An 18,220-nucleotide genomic window follows, 5' to 3' on the forward strand; every position below is an offset into this window, starting at 1 on the left:
TCTCTCTCTGTTCCCCCCTTCTCTCTCTCCCCTCTATCTTTCCATCGTCTATCTTTATTTCCTTCCTGTATTTATCTTTCCCTCTCTGTAAACCCCCCCCCCCCCACACTCTTTCTGATATAGATAGATTTGTGCATATTTGCTTTTAAACATATTTGTTTAAAAGCAACAGATACTGTGTAAAATCTAGGGAAAGCAATCCCAACCAACAAGATAAGCCTTTATATTTGTGACCTCTTGTACGTGTGATACCCACCATTACCTGCTATTTGTTATTTATTTGCTTTTAAGTATGTAATTATTGAGATTAAAACTGTGTTTTTGAAAAAAAGGAAAAACCTTGTTGGTTGGGATTGCTTTCTCTAGATTTTACACAGTGTCTGTTGCTTTTAAACAAATATGCAGAGTTAAGACGTTACATATGATGGTCTCCATATTTTCTCTTTTCTTTCATATACATCTTGATTATATGCTGGTCTGACGACTGAAGACGCTAACTAAGAAGCTAAGTCTATTGCCAAAATATTTGTTCACCTGAGTGTTTATATTTATATATAATTATTTATTTGGGGGGGGGGGGGGGGCTAACAAATTGCTGCCTTGAAATATTAAAAAGGTCTAGAGCGGATAATTTGACATTTCTGGGATATGTCTAGTGTGCACCAAGAAGTACCCTAGATAAGGTCTATGACAAGTCTAGGATGGGTAGGAATCTTGTACGAGTGTGAGTCTGTAAGTAACCTGGGGGAAAAGCGGGGTTGTCACGGTTTCACTAGTTGGAGGAGATGGTGAATCTGGACTGGGTTGGGAGGCGGACTCTCCAAGTAGGAAGCAGGGTGGCTGGATAAAGTTCCTTCAAATGAAGTGTAAGATAGTTCAGAAGGGGAAGTGAGGAACTGATCTGTTTTTTGAGGAAGAAGGGAAGGCGGAACTGAGAGGCACCCCCTCAGCTGGCAGACATGTCAGAGGTCTCACCGAGCGCAGGACAGTTCCAGAGGCAGGGATACGGTAGGATGCGTTTGTGAGCAGGCTTCAACGGCTGCGGTAGCAGGACAGGTACTGAGGCAAGAAACAGGAAGCGTGAGCACATCGGGAGCATACGCCTTTGCGGGACTGAAGGTCGCTTAGGAAGGCTGGAACCAGGACTCTATTGTTATGATCCAGACACTCAGGTCAGGGGAGATCTTATACTGTGAGACCGGAGTACCAGGATGTAATGCTGGAAAGGGGAAACGGAATGGGAATAGCCCCTGGCGCCCTACCTCCGTTGTCTTACCCGTGCTGTCAGTTCACTCTAGCGAGACTATGGTTTCTTGGGCCCATGGCAGCCGCGTTTGAAGGGCGGATTACGTCTGCCCAACTCCGATGCCCCCTCAGGTCTTAAGGAGAGACAAAGAGTGAACCGAGGCAGGGTAATAACAAGGGGCCCTCTAACTAAACAACAAGGCCAGGGGCTACTGGCTAACCTGAAACTAAAAGTATGCGCTGCTTACCGCCAGGGAAAAGAACAACCAAAATAATCCACTTGTCCACTCTCCTACACGGCACCGCCGAGTACCGGAGAGGACTATGGAAGCGGAAACCTCCACAAATGCTCCAATGCAAGAAAATAATATTAAAGCGGCCTAGGCCGTAACACGCGGCAGGGCCGCCACTCACGAAACCAAGTGGGAACCTAAATCGACTGCCACAGGTAAATGAGGACCAGGAGAACTCCTTGGGACCAGATGACAAACTCCAAGAATTTAGGTACTCAGAGAACTGGAGTGACCGGACACAGCAGACCAGGAACAGACGTTCACCAAACATGAGCAGCATGCAGGAAGCTATCACCGGCGTCAGTGTGAGGCACTGAGGAGGCATTTAACAGGGAACCCTCCAATAAGAGCACAGAGCCTAATTACAATAAATGTCGTGCAGCTGCCTTGCTGCACGACCAGAGAACATGTGTGAACACTTTAATTAATCAATCCCTGCAACGGGGAACGCGGTCCGCCTGTGGCGTCCCCGTTGCTAAGGTCCCAGCATCTCGGTGCGCCCGGCGTCCTAGCGTTGCTAGGGACCCGGCGGCTCAGCACGCACGGCGTCCCTAGTTGCTAGGCGCCGGGCGGGCAAGGAGGAGGGTGCAGGGTCCGCAGTCGTCGCTTGGAGATGGACCGAGCGACGCTACGGACCGCGGCGCCTAACATCTATGAGTTAAACTCAACATTCTGGGAGCACAGCACTAGAGTACAGACTAGCTGTGGTAGACGTTGCACTGGCATCTGTGAATTCCCAGCCAGCCCCAGAGATACGCTCAGCTCGACTGTGATTGGCCACTGAAGTCAACTGTAACACCAAAGCCCCGGATTGGTCCAACACTGCCGTGTGACCAAATCCAAGATGGTTGCACCCTGGACCCGGAGCTGCCGAAGCTCATCCACAGCCTACCACACAGCGCAGCTCACCCAGCTGCTGACCCACTGATCCCCGCCTGCAGTCGCTGACATCCGCACCTGCAGATCGCCACCAGCACCGTTGAAGGAACCCCGCCACAGCGCCTGGATGGGTAAGGCCCCCCCCCAGCTGCACTTCAGTGCTGCCCGTGACAAGGTTTATCCCAAAATGGGGTTAGTGGGTAGCGATAAGTGCTAAGACCAAATTGGCAGGCACAGAGAAGCCATATAGAATGAGTAAAAAAGGTAGAAGAGTTAGAAATTTGGCAATCCAGGGTTGAACTGGAAGGCAGCAGAAATTATAGTAATGAGGAGAGGTTAGCTGTAGCCATCTCTATTTTCACCCAGGGTAAACTAATGGAAAGAGCAAACCAAGTAAGGCCTTGTCTAAAATGAGTAGCAAAATAACTTCTGTAGGTCAGGAAGACCTCTACCACCTCTAAGTGGGCTTCTGGTAAGAGATGTTTTTAATCTGTTAACAGGGATGGTTTGCATAAAATAAAGAATTTTGGGCAGTGTATTCATCTTGACAGCAGCCATTCTATCAAACCACGCAATGATTTGCTTTCCCCAACCCCTCAGGTCAGACACAATCGAAGCAAATAGATTGGGAAAATTCTCCTTATACTGGGACTAGTATGAGTCTGTGATAAATATACCCAAATAGCGAATTTATTAGAGCGCCAGGTACAATTAAAGTTATAGGACAGTAACGATTTAGCAGCAGATGACAGGTGTAATGGCAGAGCCGTTGACTTTGAGTAATTGATATTATAACCGGAGAGGGATGAGTATACTGATAGAACCCTAAAGAGGTTGGGAATAGAGGTAAGTAGGGAGGAAAGGGTAAGGAGGACAAGTCAGGGATGGTACATAGAGAAGGTGTCCAGAAGGAAGAGAATAGGAATAGACTGTGGTCTAGCCCCGTGAGGAATGCCTAATTATTCCAGAGGGAGGTTAACAAAGTATAGAGAGAGCAAAGGTGATAAAATGTAGGGCCTAATTCAGACCTGATCGCAGCAGCAAATTTGTTAGCTAATGGGCAAAACCATGTGCACTGCAGGTGGGACAGTGTATTATATATGCCCCCCATATGTCCTGAATTGTGACCCCCTATCTATAAGATATGTAATGTGCTTCACACATTGGGGGTAATTCAGAGTTGATTGCGGCAGCAAATTTGTTAGCAGTTAAGCAAAACAATGTGCACTGCAGGTGTGGAAGATATAACATTTGCAGAGAGTTAGATATGGGTGGGTTATATTGTTCCTGTGCAGGGTAAATACTGGCTGCTTTATTTTTACACTGCAATTTAGATTTCAGTTTGAACACACCACACCCAAATCTAACTCTCTCTGCACATGTTATATCTGCCCCCCCTGCAGTGCACATGGGGGGGGTAATTCCAAGTTGATCGCAGCAGGAATTTTGTTAGCAGTTGGGCAAAACCATGTGCACTGCAGGGGAGGCAGATTTAACATGTGCAGAGAGAGTTAGATTTGGGTGTGGTGTGTTCAATCTGCAATCTAATTTGCAGTGTAAAAATAAAGCAGCCAGTATTTACCCTGCACAGAAACAAAATAACCCACCCAAATCTAACTCTTTCTGCACATGTTATATCTGCCTCCCCTGCAGTGCACATGGTTTTGCACAAGTGCTAACAAAATTCCTGCTGCGATCAACTTGGAATTACCCCCATGGTTTTGCCCACCTGCTAACAAATTTGCTGTGATCAGGTCTGAATTAGGCCCTTAGTACAAAATTCCATGTGTGAATAGTGAAATGGACGGTTGGCAACGAAAGGAGTTATTATTATTATTATTATTGAGGCAGCATGGCTATTTGATCCTTTCAACTGGATTATCGGTATATAAGATGATCTCAAAGTTGAAACCTCCCTTGTTCAGACAAGTGATCGATGACTTATGTAAAAAGATGCAAGTACGATTCCCATGACTAGCCTTTCAGTTCAGTAGTATAGACCAGCACAGAATAAGTAAGAGAGTTGCTTCAATCGATTTTCAAATGTTCGCCATACAAAACAATTGTGAATCTGACGTTTCAAAATCAACCCAGAGTTCATTATAGCCTTTTAAATAGCAAAAACCCTATAGAAACAACCTTTTTTAATTAATGGAGAGTAATCTATAAAATAGCGGTTTCCAACATAGAGTACCAGTACCCCCCAGGAGTACTTACTGTGATGGTCAGGAGTATACAGAAACAACAAAAAAATGAAACCGTGATGGCTATTGGAATACAGGTGAGGTAAGTCAAGACAAGCTGCAAGGGCATGACGGTTTTGGGGCTCTGAGACTGGGGCATATAAAGGGGAATGGGATGACTGAAGGGGAATGAGGCTGGCATATAAAGAGGCACAAGCAAACAAAATAGTACTTTAAGGTGGTTCGAACAAAGGATGCACAGACTAAACTGACATGGAAACTATCCAATTCTGCGAAATACAGTACTAAGAGAATTAATGAGTCCAGTCAACTTGCTTCAGTGGTGTTCCAACAAGAACACTTATTTGCATTTTATACCTTGGTTTGCTTTTGCGACATTCCTTTGCTTTATCCTTGAGGATTTTCTGAAGACATCACCATTTACCAGTCCTTGGTTGCTGACTCTCCTTTTGCATTCCGATACCAGCCTATAATGCTATAAACCAGGATAGGTGTCTGTGACCTGCGTACCTCGGAGTCCAATCCTTTGTATAAGACCAATGCCCCTGTTCTCGGTAGTGCAAATCCCAACTGATAGTATTAGGATCCAAATCCCACACTGTTTGTGACACCCTGCCTAAACCTACAAGAAATATGTGGGGGTCTTGGTTCATGCAGGGATCAGAGTTTGATGTGGCCACTACGAGAGAAGAGACAGTGTTGATATGTAAACCAGGATGAGATTTTAATGACCGCTATAGACCAATGTCAATGCTTACTGTTGACTTGAAACTGTTTTGTCAGTCAGTCATAGCTCTCTTGTGTACCCAGACCAGGTGGGCTTTGAAGAATCACAGGAATAAAACACAGAACTCTGCGCAATTAGGATGGCAAAGTACAGAAATATAGAAACCATGGGGTCTATTGATCTCTGGCCAATAGAAGTGTCTTTCAGCACCTGCAGTCTGGCAGACTTCCTACACTTCAAGTTCATCCTCTCTTCCTTGCCAAACAACCCATCTTCCAGTTATTCATCTCCTCTCAGTGTTCGAATCCCTGCTGCCTCTTTGGTACTTTGAACACTCTCCTTTACCCACCATCCTTCCCCTTTCCGCCCATCCTCCCTCACTGCAACTGACTTTGCCGTCTTCTCTTCCAAAATTAAGGCAATCCATTGTTAAATCTCCCATTTCCCTGCTGCAGCCCCCACCATCCACTCCCCCTGGCCACCCACCTTGTGCTCCTTCCGCCCCACCACAGGCGATGATGTCCACTTCATCTTGCTATCTCCCCCATCCACCTGCCCTCCCTCCCTTCTCACCTTCTACACTATCTCTCCACTACTGCCTGCTCTCTCCTTGCTCGTCTCTTTAACTTCTCTCTTCAACAGTATCTTTCCCTCACCATTCAAACTTCCTGTCTCACCTATTCTCAAAAAACTGAACCTCTACTCGTCCTCACCAGCTAGCTACCACCCCATTTCTCTTCTCCCTTTCACCTCTAAACTGCTTGAGTGGCTTGTCTAAAACCGTCTCACCAGCTACCCCTGAGAATCCTATCCTTGAACCCCTCCAATCTTGCTTTTTCCCACTTCAGTGAAACTGCCCTGGTCAAAGTCATCAGTGACCTGCTTTCGGCCAAATTCAGGGGTCACTTCTCTCTGCTTATCCTCCTGGACCAGTCTACGGCCTTCAACACCATGTATCCTTTCCACCACACCCTTCAGAGCATTGGCCTCTCTAGCACAATCCATGCTTGGCTCACCTCCTAACTTGCCAACTGCTCATTGACTGTTTCTGCCTCCAGCTCCACCTCACCCCCTTCCATCCTTCCCGTTGGCATCCCACAGGTTTCCATCATTGGACCCCTGCCCTTCTCCCTGTACACACTTCCCTGGAAGAACTCACCAGATCCTTTGGCCTCCAAAACCGCCTCTGCGCCATTGACATGCAACTGTACCTCTCCACTCCTTACCTCTGCCAGGTATGCCTAACTGCCATCTTCTCCTGGATGTCTGAGCACTCTCTGAAGCTCAACAACAAAATCAAACTCATCATCTTTCCTAGAACAGAGGCGTCAGTTGTTGCGTTGTCCAACTGCAGCTTGATTGGATGCCCCTGTGGTGGCTGACTCGGATAGGGATGTGTAAATAGGCATCTTGGATGTTCAAAGATGCCATAAAATCCCCTGGTTCCATAGCCAGAATGATGGAGTGAAGAGATTCCATGCAGAATCTGGGAACCCGCAGATACATGTGCAGTGCCTTCAAATTGAGGAGATGGGCCAAAATGAGCCATCAGGTTTCTAGACCAGGAAGAGACAGGTATTATGTCCTTGGAGGCCAGAAGGGAGTGAAGTGACTCCCTGATAGTTCCTGCTTTTCCTGGATCTGCTGGAAATCCTGTAGAAAAGAAATGCACCAGAGGATGTTTCTGAAAAGTCAAGCCAAGCGTCAGTCGTGGTTCCCATTGAAACTTTGCAAAAAATAAAAGCCAGCCTTCCAAACTGTGGTCCCCAAGATTGGAGGCCCGCCCTGTCATGCGCCAGGCTTGTCGGCTGACTTAAAAGCTGGTCCAAGTCTGGTGGTCCAAGACTGCTTACCTCGTGGCTTAGATCCCCTAGAAGATTCATTTTGGAATCTAGAGGAAGCCTGACCTCTGGCCAATTCCTGACAAAAGGAATGGAAGGTTCTGGCCCTTGGAGGTGCTGACGAAGGATAGATGATGCCACTGTAGCAACAATCCTGTCCAATTCCTGACCAAATAGGATGTCACCAGAATATGGGAGCACTCTCTAACGCTTCCTTAGAATCAGTATCAACTTGCCAGGAATGTAACCAGAGGGCTCTGGCCGCAACAGTAGATGCTGACACCTTAGAAGTCAAGACCCCCCATTTCAACTGGGCGTCTCATCCAGGTGCAAACTTGTCTCCTTAATGTGCCCCACTAGAGGCAATAACTCCTTTCTCCTGATACCAGAGCCCCTGCCCAGCTGACAACGGCCTTAGCCAAAAAAGGGAGAGATAAACTCTGCGCTTGAAACAATGTATCTAAAGGAAATGTGAAGTCTGACACAGAAGATTGACTCAGTACACTTGGAATATAATAAAAAGCAACTTTATATAATGTCTATTGAAGCAGAAAATGTAACATTTTGTAAAAATAAATATATGAAAATAAAAAATTGATTAGACAGTTTACTCACATGTACTGTCTAGATATAAACATACAACATACAATAAATTTGTTAAAATAACATTTTCAAATGGTGATAGTAAAAAATCACAAACACTGGCGTCCCAGTGTATTGATTGAGGTTAATGATTCCCGCAGTATTGATTAATAGTTCCACAGTCTCAGAAAAAATATCACTTTAAAGAGAATGCTGCAAACTGTATTTAGAGCTCCCGTGCTGGTTCCTGCATTAGTGTGCAAACAGGGTCCTTTTGAATGAATTAAATACACGTGGAGGCGATTGTAGTATTTCCCAAACAGGTGTCCGTTGGCTTAAATGAGAGGCAGCATTCATATAGTTAGAGCCGCCGTGAGTAAAACTTCTGGGATCGGGTGTTAGGCCCCACAGCAAGGGTCACATGGAACTCACCCGACCAGTGTCTCTGAAGCCGTGCGGCAGTGAAGAATCCAACGTGCGGCAATGAACTGCGACCAAGGCTGTCGCGGATGAGCTGAGCTGCGGGCTGTGTCCACACAGCAAGTATCACCAAATGAAATGATGTAACGCCCACTTTCTGTTACATCATTTCATTTGGTGATACTTGCTGTGTGGACACAGCCCGCAGCCCGCAGCTCAGCTCATCCGCGACCGCCTTGGTCGCAGTTCATTGCCGCACGTTGGATTCTTCACTGCCGCACGGCTTCAGAGACACTGGTCGGGTGAGTTCCATGTGACCCTTGCTGTGGGGCCTAACACCCGATCCCAGAAGTTTTACTCACGGCGGCTCTAACTATATGAATGCTGCCTCTCATTTAAGCCAACTGACACCTGTTTGGGAAATACTACAATCACCTCCACGTGTATTTAATTCATTCAAAAGGACCCTGTTTGCACACTAATGCAGGAACCAGCACGGGAGCTCTAAATACAGTTTGCAGCATTCTCTTTAAAGTGATATTTTTTCTGAGACTGTGGAACTATTAATCAATACTGCGGGAATCATTAACCTCAATCAATACACTGGGACGCCAGTGTTTGTGATTTTTTACTATCACCATTTGAAAATGTTATTTTAACAAATTTATTGTATGTTGTATGTTTATATCTAGACAGTACATGTGAGTAAACTGTCTAATCAATTTTTTATTTTCATATATTTATTTTTACAAAATGTTACATTTTCTGCTTCAATAGACATTATATAAAGTTGCTTTTTATTATATTCCAAGTGTACTGAGTCAATCTTCTGTGTCAGACTTCACATTTCCTTTAGATACATTGTTTCAAGCGCAGAGTTTATCTCTCCCTTTTTTACCAGTTTTCAATTATTACAACTTGGCAAGTTGTTTATACTCAGCTGCAGAAACAATTAGTGTACAAGTAATTCAATTAGTATAGCGCCGGGTCATCACAATCGGTTACCGATTTGTGATTTTTTTCTAACGGCCTTAGCCACCCAAGCCAAAGCCAGAGTGGGGTGTGTAAAAACTGTCTCAAGAAAGGTCTCCAGCTTCCGATATGCAGAATCCCTAAGGGAACCCATATTTGGAATAGGAAGAATAGACGATCTAACAAGGTGGGTGATGTGGACATTGACTGGAAGAGGAGACTCCCACTTAGCCTGCTCTGCAACCGGCAGTGTGTAGGATAATGCAATGCGCTTTGAAAACTGAAAACACCTATTAGGATGATACCAAGCTTCCGCAAGCAGGTTATCCAACTGCTCCAAAGAAGGGAACTCAGTGGTCATCTTCTTCTGATGCTTGAAAACAGGGGCCTTGGATCTAGGAGTCTGTTCAGAATGCTCCACCTAGAGTACCAATTTAACTGCCCTGATCAAAGCCTCCACATCTAGTCTAGATGCAGAATCCTCAAGTACTGAGGAACATTCCACTTCGGAGACGGCTAAGATTAGCTTTGTGCTCCAATGACAACTCAGAATCGCTATCAGATAGGGGCGGAAAACTTCCCCTTCTAGAAGGCTTGTACTTGGATGAACTGATCCCTGTCTATCTGCTTAAAAGATGCCGACACCTGCTCCAACCCCTGCACCGACTGTGCAAATGACTGCATTCACCTCGGCTCTATGATAGCCAGCTGAGCAGCCAAAATAATGGTACATGTAAGCACACCGGGTGTTGGAAACTCTGGCCTAACAGTAGGCAGACCAGAAGGGGAAACTGTCCCGTTCGCCGCAAGCTTGTCAACTAATTGAGACATTACCTGTGCCCAAGCTGGTTCCTGATTGTACATCACGGGGGTAAGGGTGCGAGGGAGATGTAATAGGGTGTGAGAATCCAGGGGTGTCCCCACACACAAAAACTAAGCAGTGGTGTGTATGGATAGGGGAGTACAATGAGTATATATAAGTTGTAACACTGTAAGGGAACAAGGTGCCGTTTCCTGGGGTAAATGGCAGCAAGCAGCAGATGAGGAATCATACCAGTCCAGTTTGTGGTGCAACTGGCCACGACCAGTTTTATTAAACAGAAAATAAAACAAACATCAAAAGAAAATACCTTGCCTGTCCGGCACTAACTAAACACAAGACGTTCCTAACTATCACTAAACAAAAACACAGAGTTCCAGTCAACACTGTTTGGCTCACTTGTATAAGGCAGCGTGTTTCTCTCACAGAGGTTCCCCAGTCTCCTTAGGCAGTCTGCACACACTAATCAGGCTAGCAGCCCTATAACACTCTTACACAGCTGAAACCCTGATTAGCCCTCTGTGAGGCCAAAGACCCGAACTGGGCCCAATGTCTGGAACTTGCCCTATCTCTCTTTCAGGGCCCTTATCCAGCTTTTCCAACAAACTGAAAAGGTTCTAACAAAACAAAAACAATTTCCTAGAAGTTTCCATTTTTCTAATACATGTAAGACAAGAACCTGGGACAAACATACCTGCCCTCAAACACTATTCCAGTGTTCTTGTCACATATCCCCCTCCCGTTTCGACCTAGGGGCCCGAACACTTGTAGACCCCAAACAGAAGATGCGGGACAATGCATCTGCGTTGGCCAATTGTGTACCCGGTCTATGTTCGACAGTAAACTTAAAATCCTGCAATGCTAGAAACCATCTAGTTACACGAGCATTCTTACCTCTATTTACATACATCCATTTTAAAGGGGCATGATCTGTCACTAGTCTGAATTGTCTACCCAAGAGGTAATATCTCAAGGTATCTAGTGCCCACTTAATGGCCAAAGCCTCCTTTTCCACAATGGCATACCTTTTTTCATGCTCATTGAGTTTCCTACTCAAATAAATGATAGGGTGTTCGTCCCCATCTCTGGTTTGGGACAACACAGCCCCTATCCCTACCTCTGAGGCATCTGTCTGTACAACAAATTCTTTTGAAAAATCTGGTGTTATCAATACCGGTTGTGCACACAAAGCCACTTTTAATGTTTGGAACGCTTTTTCTGCATCAGGGTTCCATTTCACCATATTTGACTGCTTCCCTTTGGTAAGGTCCGACAACGGCACTGCTGTGGTCGCAAATTGGGAATAAACCGTCTATAGTACCCAGTTATTCCTAAAAAAGCCCTTACCTGTTTTTTATTCACTGGACGAGGCCAGTTTTGAATAGCATCAATTTTATTCAATTGGAGCCTAATCAAACCTCTACCTATGGTGAAGCCCAAGTATTTAACCTCCTCCATTGCGAGGCAGCACTTCTTTGGGTTAGAAGTTAACCCTGCTTCTCTGATTGAGTCCAATACTGCTTGTACTTTAACCAAATGGGACCCCCAGTCTGTACTGTGAATTACCACATCATCCAAATAGGCAGCTGCATAATTTCTATGGGGCCGTAAAATTTTATCCATCGCCTGTTAAAAGGTTGCTGGAGCCCCATGCAACCCAAAGGGTAACATCTTATACTGGTATACCCCCTCCGGAACCAAAAAGGCTGTTTTTTCTTTTGCGCTATCATTTAAAGGTATTTGCCAGTAACCTTTGGTCAGGTCCAACGTGGTGAGAAACCTGGCTGTTCCCAGCCTTTCTATAAGCTCATCCACACGGGGCATGGGGTATGCGTCAAATTTGGACACCTCATTTAACTTCCGAAAGTCATTACAGAAGCGTATGCTACCGTCTGGCTTCGGGATGAGAACTATGGGACTGGACCACTCACTGTTAGATTCCTCTATGACTTCAAGTTCTAACATGGTTTTAACTTCTTTAGAAACAGCTTCTCGCTGAGCTTCAGGAATCCTATATGGCTTTAAATGGACCCTGGCCCCTGGTTCTGTGACAATGTCATGTTTTAGTATGGTCGTTCGGCCAGGCAGCTCTGAAAATATCTCCCTATTTTGGATGAGAAATTCTTTAACCCGATTGTTCTGATCAGCTGATAATGTCTCTGACACCTTTACTGTGGGAAGCAACTGAGGTGAAAACACTGAAGGGCAAGGCTCCGCTGACAGAGACAACCTATCTTTCCAGGGTTTGATTAAGTTAACATGGTAGATTTGTTCGGGTTTTCTCTTTCCCGGTTGGTATATTTTGTAATTAACCTCATTCACTTTTTCCCTAATCTCAAATGGACCCTGCCATTTAGCTAGGAGCTTGCTTTCCACAGTGGGTACCAAAACAAGAACTCTATCTCCGGGAGCAAATTCCCGTAGCTTGGCACTCCGGTTATATACCCTCTGTTGAGCACTTTGGGCCTGTTCCATGTGCTCTCTGACAATAGGTACCATGGCTGCAATCCTATCCTCCATTTGTGTTACATGTTCAATAACGCTTCTATAAGGAGTAGGCTGTCCTTCCCACGTCTCTTTGGAAATGTCCAACAGCCCTCTGGGGTGTCTACCATACAACAAATCAAATGGAGAAAACCCCGTAGAGGACTGAGGAACTTCTCTGATGGCCATTAAGAAGTAGGGCAACAAACAATCCCAGTTTTTCCCATCTCTATCAACAATCGTTTTTAACATACTTTTTAATGTTTTATTAAACCTTTCCACCAACCCATCAGTTTGGGGATGGTAGATGGACGTCCTGAGGTGAGTGACATTAAATAATTTGCACAATTCTTTCATGATCCTTGACATAAATGGAGTACCTTGGTCAGTCAAAATTTCTTTTGGTATTCCCACTCTACTAAAAACCTGCATCAGCTCCCTAGCTATGGCCTTGGTTGTGATAGTGCGTAAAGGGATAGCCTCAGGATATCGAGTGGCATAGTCCATAATTACCAGGATATACTGATGGCCCCGAGCGGACTTTAACAAGGGCCCCAAGAGATCCATGGCTATTCTGTCAAACGGGACCTCTATAATAGGCATGGGAACTAGTGGGCTCCTGAAATGTGGTCTAGGGGCATGATACTGGCATTCAGGACAGGAAGAACAATATTCAGACACTTCTTTATAAACCCCTGGCCAAAAGAACCTTTGTAAAACTCTTTCAGTGGGTTTTTCTGCCCCTAAATGTCCTACTGTAACGTGACTATGAGCTAAATCTAGTACCATTCTCTGATAATGCTGGGGAACTACCAGCTGTTCCACCACATCCTCACCCTTTTTGACAATGTGGTACAAGAGCTCATTACGGTACCACAGGTTCCCCATTAACAATCTTAACATTCTCTCTAGCCTTTATCAAGGTAGGATCCTTTAACTGTTCAGACGCAAACAGATCCTTCTTTACCTCCAGGTCAGGCAGGCTTTCAATTCTAACTACTATGTCTCTGTTCCCAGCAAGAGGGTCCTCACTGGACTCCCCATCTGTCACTTCCCCAGCCAAACTAGCAAAATGCAAAGGGTCAGAAAGTTCCGAAGACACACGTACATCCATAAAATCACTGGTATTATCAACTGGCTCTTTACTTCTCACATCTGTTGATAAACGTGATTCCCACAGTTTCCATAAATTAGGAAAATCCCTCCCTATTATGGCCTCATGCACCAAGGTGGGGACCAGTCCTACTTTAACAATTGCTGACCCACAACAAGTTTCTATATTTACTTCAGCAGTGTCATAATGTTGGGTATCCCCATGTATGCAAGTTACCCCAATAGGTATTTGCTGGACCTTTAAGGGGTTCACTAACCCAGCTTTCACGAGGGTAACTAAACTTCCTGAATCTAGCAAGGCCTCTACCCGGTTACCCTCTAAGAACATATCACACATTTGTTTTTCCAGCTCAGGTGAAGGTACCACAGTACAGGCTAACCTAGCAAAGAAAGACATTCTGCGACATTCAAAGGCAGCATCACATTGCATGGGTTCTTGCGTGACTGGGCAACTGGCAATAACATGAGCTGGCATACCACACCTAAAACATTTAACCACACGATTATCAACCCATTTGGGCAGCATAGACCATTCTAGCCCCATTGGCCTGTCTCCATGGCCAGTGTTTACAGTCTCTCCAGCCTTGCGTTCTCTTAACCGCCCAGCAACGTTTTCGCACGGAACAGTCTTACCAGTCTTTACTGAAGGGCGCTGTCGAGGATCTATGGGTGGTCATCAGTAGTTCCTCTGCCGCCAAATACCTCTCTACCATGTCCACTAATTGGTCAGCAGTATCCGGGTTTCCTTGACTCACCCACTTGCGCAGGACCACGGGCAAAGATCTCAAATAGCGGTCCATGACGACTCTTTCAACCATCTGGGGACCAGTTAATGTCTCTGGCTGTAACCATTTTTTTGTTAGCTGAATAAGGTCATGCATCTGGGAGCGAGGAGGCTTCTTCATGGCAATACACCCAATGGTGCACCTGTTGTGCTCGTACTGACAGCGTGACTCCCAGGTGGGTCAGGATCTCAGTCTTTAGTTTATCATAGTCCCGAGCCTCAGCAGGGCTTAAATCAAAGTACGCTTTTTGGGGCTCACCTGATAGAAAAGGTGCCAGCAGACTGGCCCACTGTGCTTTCGGCCAGTTCTCACGCTCGGCAGTCCTTTCAAATGTGGTCAGGTAGGCCTCCAAATCATCAGCCTCTGTCATTTTCTGCAGGAAGTGACTGGCCTGTATAGAACTAGGGCTGGTCGGAGCACTGACGGCCACATCTCCAATCCGGGCTGCAAGGCTCTGCACCACTTCTGCTAAGGCCTCTCTATCCTGGCGCTGTTGCCTGTAAAGTTCGTCACTAGCCACCTGCTGCTGTCTCCTATTTTCCTCCATTGCCACCTGCTGCTGTCTGTTGGTCTCCTGCTGAGCCGCTGTAGCTTGCAGCAAGGCTTTGAGCAGTTCCTCCATGTCGACAGATTTTTCAGGCGGCTTTGTAGCTGCTTTCACCCAGGACATATATCAAATCCTCAGGGCGAGTCTCAGCAACTTCACACTGGGCTGTATCTGCATAAACCACCGTTTTCCGCAGGCCTCATAAAGCTGCTGCTTTCACTTATGCGCAGAACGGCATGCTCGCATTCTCCACCAAGTTGTAACACTGTAAGAGAACAAGGTGCCGTTTCCTGGGGTAAATGGCAGCAAGCAGCAGCTGAGGAATCATACCAGTCCAGTTTGTGGTGCAACTGGCCACGACCAGTTTTATTAAACAGAAAATAAAACAAACATCAAAAGAAAATACCTTGCCTGTCCGGCACTAACTAAACACAAGACGTTCCTAACTATCACTAAACAAAAACACAGAGTTTTCCAGTCAACACTGTTTGGCTCACTTGTATAAGGCAGCGTGTTTCTCTCACAGAGGTTCCCCAGTCTCCTTAGGCAGTCTGCACACACTAATCAGGCTAGCAGCCCTATAACACTCTTACACAGCTGAAACCCTGATTAGCCCTCTGTGAGGCCAAAGAACCGAAATGGGCCCAGTGTCTGGAACTTGCCCTCTCTCTCTTTCAGGGCCCTTATCCAGCTTTTCCAACAAACTGAAAAGGTTCTAACAAAACAAAACAATTTCCTAGAAGTTTTAATTTTTCTAATACATGTAAGACAAGAACCTGGGACAAACATACCTGCCCTCAAACACTATTCCAGTGTTCTTGTCACAATATATATATATTATATATATATATATATATATATATATATATATATATATATATATATGAATGAAACAGGTATTCGGCACTCCCATAGACAATGAACCAGCTTGCCCGGTGCCCTCCACAGCAATGTAGAATAAAGGTATAGGCGGCACTTACGGACTTCTACAGTTGTTAAGACTAAAAAATTGTGAAACTGACTTTTACCTACACGAGTTTGTCTATCAGATTATTATCGAGTCAAAATGCTTCCCAGAGGATTCCGCATCCGCAGTACTCCCACTATCGGCAAATACAACCCCGAGTTTTGCGGTAAGTGGGCTGCTGTCCTCAATGAGGCGTCCTTCGACCTTATCTTATTGGTGGTGGAGGAGGCTGCCAGGGAACTGGAATTGGTCTGGGGGAAAATTAGGACTTTGGAAACTACTGCCTTATCGATCCTTGCTGCGGATACCAGTAATGACTGGCTGTTGAAATTAACACAGCAGGTAGAAAAGTCTCATTAAATTTAAGACTAAGAAATTTACCACGGTCACCAAAGACTATGCTAAAAATAGTGTCTACTTTTGGGCCAACAATGCAGCCGTTAAAGCTAATCCCTATCGACCTAGGACCTATAGGAGGGGACGCCGCTTTCCATTAGAGGGTTACACCTCAAGTGGCGCCTCAAATAGGGAATCGGATCAGTCATCAACACGGCAGCGCCCCCCACCACAGCAAGTCCCTTTAGGGGTCAAGACGACGGCTCAGCGAGAAAGTCCCATCGAACAAGAACTCGACGTGGCAAACAATGCCAAAGGGAAGGGAGGAAGAGGCGCAAATCCCAAGAAATAATATATAATTTATCTTTGAGGTCATTGACTGATGTTGAGATGAGTATTTTGTTTAAATGTTTAAATTTTGTGCCAACCAACCACCATAAAGCATTTGAAAGTAAGGTTGACCTTAGTAGATTCAATCGACAGCTTCGTCTAAAGGAGTTTTTTTAATAGTAAACCTGATGTTAATCTTAACACAAGTGAGTGTCCAATTAAACCTAAATCCACCTTTGACCCGTATTCTATTAATCCAGCCTCTGATAGTATTGATAAGCAGGAAACTGTGTTGATAGGGTAGGTGTCTCCAATGTCAGCGCTGCAGAGCGCTTGGCTTTGTAGAACTTGTCGACTTATCCCGATATCACTGTGTGCCCCGCCGACAAGGGGGGCGGCATAGTGATACAGGATCTTGTCGATTACAAAATTGAGGCTTACCGACAATTGAATGACATTTCTGTGTATAGTAAGTTAGTGTCTGACCCCACAACTGAATGTGCCATTGAATTAAATCGGTTGTTAAGAGATGCTGAGGATAGTGGGATTATCTCTAAATCCACTAGGATGTCACTAGTCATAGCGGCTCCTAGTGTGCCGGTCTTTTACACCATACCTAAGTTGCATAAAGACCCCTTCCGGCCGCCGGGCCAACCAATTATTGCTGCTAGGGATTCACTGTTTTATCACATCTCCAAATATATTGATTACCATTTGCAGCCGGTCATTCAGAGTGAGGCCACATATCTAAAAGACACAACGACTTTCTTACGTAAATTAAGAGAGTTCGATGCTGTTCCCGATACATGCTGGATGTGCACGGCTGATGTCATCAGCCTGTACACCAGCATTCCCCATTCACAGGGATTAGAAGCAGTCATTGAGGGAAATCCGAATTATACTGGTCCTGAGATTAATTGCTTCATGTCACTTATATATCTCACATTACATAGGAACTATTTTCTTTTTAAGAACATTTTTTTTTCAGCAGGATAAAGGCTGTGCGATGGGGTCTTGTGCCGCACCGGCATATGCCAATTCCTTTATGTTTGGGGTTGAAAAAGACCTTTTTTTTTTTTTTTTCTAATGTCCAGCAAAAGTCGAGTATAGCTATCTATACTCGTTACATAGATGACGTCTTCATGTTGTGGACAGGCTCATATGATGGTTTTATTGAGATGATGCAACAGGCTAACCTGATGGATGAATCCATCAAGTTTACTTTCGATATACAGCCTACATGTATACATTTCCTTGCTGTAAAAATCACTAAATCTCATGGCAAATTACTACTTCTGTTTACAACAAACCTACTGATGTAACAGTTTGCTGCTATCTTCTAGACATCATCCCAAATCACTTAAGAATGGTTTGCCGTATTTGCAGTATCGGAAATGCAGCAACAAGGATGATGAAATTATTCAAATGGACAATGACAAAAACATTTTTGGAGAGAGGTTACAGCAATAAACTGCTACAAACAGCTAAGGAACGTGCGATGCTTGAACCTAAAATACCAGTTGATAGTACAATAAATAAGAGGAAACTGGATAATTCTGTCATTTATGTATCCAACTTTACCACCTCTAGTCAGAGCCTCACTAGAACGGCCAAAAGGGTTTGGCCAGTTATACAGTCAGATCCAGACCTTTCCAGTATCAGGACTAGTAAGCTT

General features: G+C 45.0%; 1 long non-coding RNA gene across 1 annotated transcript in view; it reads left to right on the top strand.

The window, feature by feature from the left end:
- LOC135055406 (uncharacterized) overlaps positions 1–18,220 on the top strand; it is an 88,007-nt gene that overhangs the window by 59,714 nt on the left and 10,073 nt on the right. The gene's annotated exons all lie outside the window — the stretch shown is intronic.

This window comes from Pseudophryne corroboree, chromosome 3, assembly GCF_028390025.1.
Source record: "Pseudophryne corroboree isolate aPseCor3 chromosome 3, aPseCor3.hap2, whole genome shotgun sequence".
NCBI lineage: Eukaryota > Metazoa > Chordata > Amphibia > Anura > Myobatrachidae > Pseudophryne > Pseudophryne corroboree.